The following is a 6,000-nucleotide window of genomic DNA, read 5'->3' as shown; positions in this document are numbered from 1 at the left end:
TAAAAGCTAGGAGAATAATCTAGTAAGAATAAAGTAAATTAAGGCTATATCTCCCTTTACCTTAAGAACTATTTTCTTATACTATAGCTAATAGGATTTATACTAGTATTAGACTTAAGTTTTATATAGATATACTGTAAAGAAAGACTTTAATTAACTTATTTAAAGTGCTATAATAAAGTATAGGTTAATACATAAATATTATTCTTATAACTTAACCTATATTAAATATAATAAACTATAGTTAGTAATTATTATACAGCTAGACTTTAATTAAAGATACTAGCTGTTCTAGGCGGCTAGTTTAACTAAAGATAATATAAGCACTAGTTTAAAAGGGCCTATAACCTTTTAAAGCCGTGGAATTACTATAATCTCGTTAACCCTTAAAGTTACGCTAGTAAGCCTAAGGAGACGTAAGTGCATTTAATAAGTGCGAAAAGCTTCGCGGAAAAAGTTATTATAAATTAAGAAGATAAGTAATATAGCGAGCTTTAAAATAATAGTTATAGTATAATTACGGGTATAGTAGCCGTACCACTTCGTAATAGCCTACCACCTATAATTTTCACGCTATAGTACCTGCCTTAAGTTCGCTTAATATTAGTAACGTAACGTTTATTAGTTAATATTAACCTTTAACCTTTCTCTTACCTCTTCTTTTCCATTTTTTTTTTAGGTAGATTAAAATAAAAGAAAGGGTTATCTCACCTTAATTAAGGTTTCTTTTTAGGATAAAGATAAAGAAATATTCTAATTAATACGTTAAAAATAGTTACTACTATTAAACTTAATAGTAACTTAATTCTAGGAGTTAGTAATACTAGATTTAATGTGCTTAGGTTTAAAGGTTAAAATATAAAAAATTAATACGTAACACTTATAGTAATATTTAAGTTTTTTATATTAACTCGAATAATAAATTATAATAGATTTTAATATTAAGAAGCTAATTAGGGTATTTATACTATTATTATTACATGATAATAAAACTCTATATTACGTAGTAAATAAGGGAATAAGCGATAGTTTTATCTCCTACCCCCTTATATTCTTTTAGGTATAAACACTTAATCTAGAAATATATTATCTAATAGGCTAACTTTTACGTCCTATAATATTATTTAATAATAATAGGGATATTATTATACGTAACTTCTTAGTATACACGTAAGCTTTTTCTAGGATCTAACTAATTGTAAAATATCACAGATAATTAATATTCCTTTACTACTAGCTTATTACTTTTACCTCTTAGGCCTACTTCTTATCTATTAACGGTAAAGGTAAAGCTTACTAAAAGCCACGCTAGTATAAATGTATTAAGAGTTAAGCGAAAGTTTATCTCTAAGGCTCTTATATTTAGTTATTAATTTATTAAACGAAATTCAATTGATTATTTTATATAAACTTAGGAAACCACCTTAATTAAATAGGTGTTATTAGTGCGAATAATAGCTGTGTCTTCGTATATACCTATTATTTAAATTAATATAAAGTTAAGAGTATTAGCTTTAAATTAGGTGATTACAGGTAAAAGGAATAATCTCCCCTTTAGGTTTAGGTATATTTAACTCTTAACCCTCCTTAATACACTTAAAAGGCGCATTTAGAAGGCCTAATAGGACCGGTTAATTTCAACTAAATCTAGTTAGTATAATAATAGCTAGGCTATTAACATATTTCTATAAGCTAAAGATAGAGTTTTAAATACTAGAACTTTAAGAAACCACGTTTAAAGGCTTAAATAAGCTATTAAACGATTTAATAAGCTAATTAAATTATTACCCTTACTTTTAATTATATTCTTAAGAATAGTAGAAATATTTATATATAGGTTTAAAAAATTATATTACGAGTATTATTAAAGACTACTATTAATATAAAGATAGAAAGAATTTACATAAAGTTAATAACTTAACTTTTAAAGTACTTACTATTAAAGCTCGTAAATATATACTAAGAAAGCTAATAGATACGTGTATAATACTATTTAAATTCATTAAAACTATATTAAAGTTTAAATCTCTAATTAACTATAAAGTTACTAGTTATATTAGGGAGAAAATAAAGTTATACTTTTATAACTAGAAAATAATTTAACACGCGTATATTTATACCCTTTATATAGTAATATCGCGAAGCGTTCTACCTATACCTAAGAGACGCCTTTTCGCTAATAGAGCTAGCTATAGCTAGTAGGCAACCATAGCTAGTAGGTGCGACCATAGCTAGGTGCGGCTATAGCCAGTAAGAGGGCTAGCTATAGCTAGTGGGCGACTATAGCTAGTAGGTGCGACTATAGCCAGGTGCGGCCATAGCCAGTAAGAGGGCTGGCCATAGCTAGTAGGCGACTATAGCTAGTAGGCGATTATAGCTAGTAGGCGACTATAGCTAGTAAGAGGGCTAGCAATAGCTAGTAGGCGACTATAGCTAGTAGGTGCGACCATAGCCACGCTAGTAAGAGGACTAGCTATAGCTATTAGGTAACTATAGCTATTAGGCGACTATAGCTAGTAGGTGCGACTATAGCTAGGTACGGTTATATTTACTTAGTACTATTACCTAATATATATTCCTAATATTATTATATGTTAATTCTAGTAGCTTAATTAATATAATATAACGCTTTTAAAATATAATAAAGAGAAAACTAGAACGTTAAAGTAATATTACTAGTTAAGAGCTAAAAAATAAATAAAAATTCAATGTCTTATTATAAAGGTATCTCTTTATCTCCTTCTCTATGTAATTAATAGTCGTATATTCTAGCCGCTACTATAGTTTCTATAACTTAGAATAATACCATGTAAACATCCACTAAGTTTTCGGTATATGCTTATAGGCATTAGCGGTAAGAACCCTAAAAATAGAAATATCTATCTTACGTGTATTCTTTCTATTAAGCTTATTAGTTAGCGATATAAACAGTCTCTATAACTTACAATCCCTACTGTCCTTAATAAGAGTAATAGTAGTAGTACTAATAACCTAACGATATAATACTACTTTCTACTAATATGCTTGAGATGCTAAGTATAGTTTCTTAAAGTTCTAGAGTCTAAGGCTTTATATTAGAAGATAATAAACATGTTAATTACCTAAGTCTTATAGCTTATACCTCTTCTAGTTACAATTAGCTTATTTAAACGGTTTTAACGGATATATCTTTCAAGTGCAGCTAAAAATAATACTAGTTAAATATAAGTAAACCTTAGAGGTAGATTTTTGTCTTTCTCTAAGATAATATAATGTAAGGATAGAACTAGTTCGTTTTATAGGGTAGTTTAAACTATTTCGGTTTATAGGTTATACTTTAATAGTAACTAGACTTTCTAGTAATAATAACTAAGTAAGAGCCTAGTATAATCCATTTATTAGATTATTTGCTATAATTTATTGTATCTTTTCTTCTAAGCTTTACTTTCTAGGATTAAATATAACTAAAATAATATTAATAGGGAGGGCATTATTCGGGAGCCTTTTATATTAAATCTTAGCTAGTTGTCTAGCTACTAGGGGTATAAATTAATCCTGCCTATTATTTGCTAAAGCCCCTAAACTAGTACTTTACGCTAGTTACCCCGCTCTAATCTCCGCTAAACAGTAAAATATTAAAAGTAGTATCTCTAAAGTAAAGCATTAACATGTTACTATACTTTATTCTCCTAGCTAATATCTTTAGGTGAAATGCTAGTAAAGTACTACTTAAACCTAGAAACGCACTATTAGGTTACAACTAAGCAAATATTTCTAGTAAAGTTACAGTTATTAGGCTAAGCTATTATATTACACTAATAGAGACCCTAGAGTAAAGGGCTTGCGTTGTAAGGCACTCGCACCTACCTAGAGGGTAATAGTTATAGAGTTAGTAGGAATATAATATTCTAATTAGGTAGTAGCTAAAGAGACCTATTTAATACTAGCTATTAAAAGTATTAAATATAAGACATATAGTTTAACAATAAAAGAGAAGCTAGTAGAAGTTAGCTATCTACTATAAGCTTTTACTTAGCGCTAGAAGATAGTGCTAAGTTATTACTATTAACTTTAATATTCTAATAGACTTAAGACCCGTTTAAGTAGCGCCTAATTTCCACTACTATTATAACCTATAAAGAATATTTGTCTTTAGAAATACTTGTCTATTAGATAGTAGTTTTTCACGTTATAATTAGTCTTATATACTTATACTTATAGGTAAAGAGACTTATAGTTATTAGTACTAATAGTATAATAATCGGAAACCTAGGCTATATTCGTGGTGCTATTTCTAGGCTTAATTTAAATTTCAACGACTTTAAAATGTAATATCTCTTACTATTAATTTCTAAGTGTTTACTTATAGATAAATTATATAAGAATACACAGAGAAATAGGACTTATACTACTAATCTTCTAGTACTTTAAGTAGCTTTTAGTGCCTTTATTACTCTATAATACTAGGAGAACGGCTATATTACCTTACTAGAACTCACGCTATAAAAGAAGAATAGTAGTATTATATACGTATATAATACGTTATATTCTCGCGATAATAAATTACTTTCTTCTATTTATAATATTTGGAATACAAATAGTACTAGTAGTAATAATTAAGGTAAACTCCTTACGATTAAAAGTTTTAATAATAGATAATACTATTAGATTAATATTAGTTTACTCTTTATATAATAGTAGGTTAAGTTTCATAAAATTATAATAAACCTATAAGGTATTAACCTTTAATACTAAAATAACATTTAACTTCCTATTAATATTTCTTTTAGTTAGTATACCCTTTATTAGGTTTAGAATTAGCTAAGTTCTCCGCGTAATTATTAGCTAGGAGGGGATTTAGAGATATATACTAGTTATATAAATATAAAAATTCAACTAAAAGGTTAGCTAAATAAAATAAATTTTAATAATAGATAAGATCTTAATATAGTAGGTATTAAAGAATAGCTAGAGTAGAGGATATATAATAGTAACTTAAGGACTAACCTTAATAGCTACTAATGCTTTTATATTATATATAATTAGTTCGTTACTTACTTCTCGTACTATTAGTCTAGGAGGCCCTATAAGCTAAGAAGTAAGTAGGTTACCTATAGGCGCTAAACCGCATTATACTTGGGATACGATTATACGCGTTATAAGGGCGAAAAACTAATTTAATTTTAGCCTTTTATAAGCTAAGAGCGACTAATTATATTAAAGGTTAAGTATAATATGTTTTTTATAGGCTATAAGCTCCCCTTATAATAGTGAGACGCGTCTTACTAAGCGCCGCATAATCTCCGCTAATTAGTAGATAATACCGCGACGTTATAACTAGAACCGCTTAACCTTATAATTGTATAAAAAGGAGAGTTTCTCGTTTTTAAGCTTACGTAGTAAGCATTTAATAATACTAAAGTTACGAAGCTAGTAGCGCTAAGATATAAAAGGGCAGAAACGCGGTGTTACTTTATCTTTAAACGAAATTTCTAAGGACCGCTAGTCTACCTACTCTTTAAAGAAGTAAAAGCGCAGCTATTTATATTTTCTACCTCTTGAATTCTAGGATAGTCTATCAACGATTCCCCTTACTTGTAACGTAATAAGGGAACTAGATTAGCGAAATTAGCTAAGCAATTATTCTTCTAGTTACATATAAACACTTTATACGCCTTAATAGCTGTTAACCCTTTAGCGTTTTATAAGATAAAGTAGGCTAGATCTTTCCGTAATAAGAGGCGTTAATATAGCTTAATATTATATGTAATTTAATGCTAATAGTAATCTAGTATTAAGTCCTAATAGGCTTAAGTAGTAATATAAGCTCTAGCTAATTAAGCCTTAGGCGTTAAAAGAGAGGTTCACAGTCGCCCGTAAAGAGAACCAGCTAATCCCCGTTAAAGACTAACGCGACTCCTAATACTACGAGTACGAGAAGCACTAGTCCATACCCTCTCTGTTGAAGAGAGGACTTTCTCCTACTGCCGCCCTGCGGTAATGAACGATCATTTTGACCGC

This window comes from Metarhizium acridum (assembly GCF_019434415.1).
Source record: "Metarhizium acridum strain ARSEF 324 chromosome Unknown scaffold_452, whole genome shotgun sequence".
Taxonomy (NCBI): domain Eukaryota; kingdom Fungi; phylum Ascomycota; class Sordariomycetes; order Hypocreales; family Clavicipitaceae; genus Metarhizium; species Metarhizium acridum.
Note: the sequence above shows the minus strand (reverse complement) of the source record.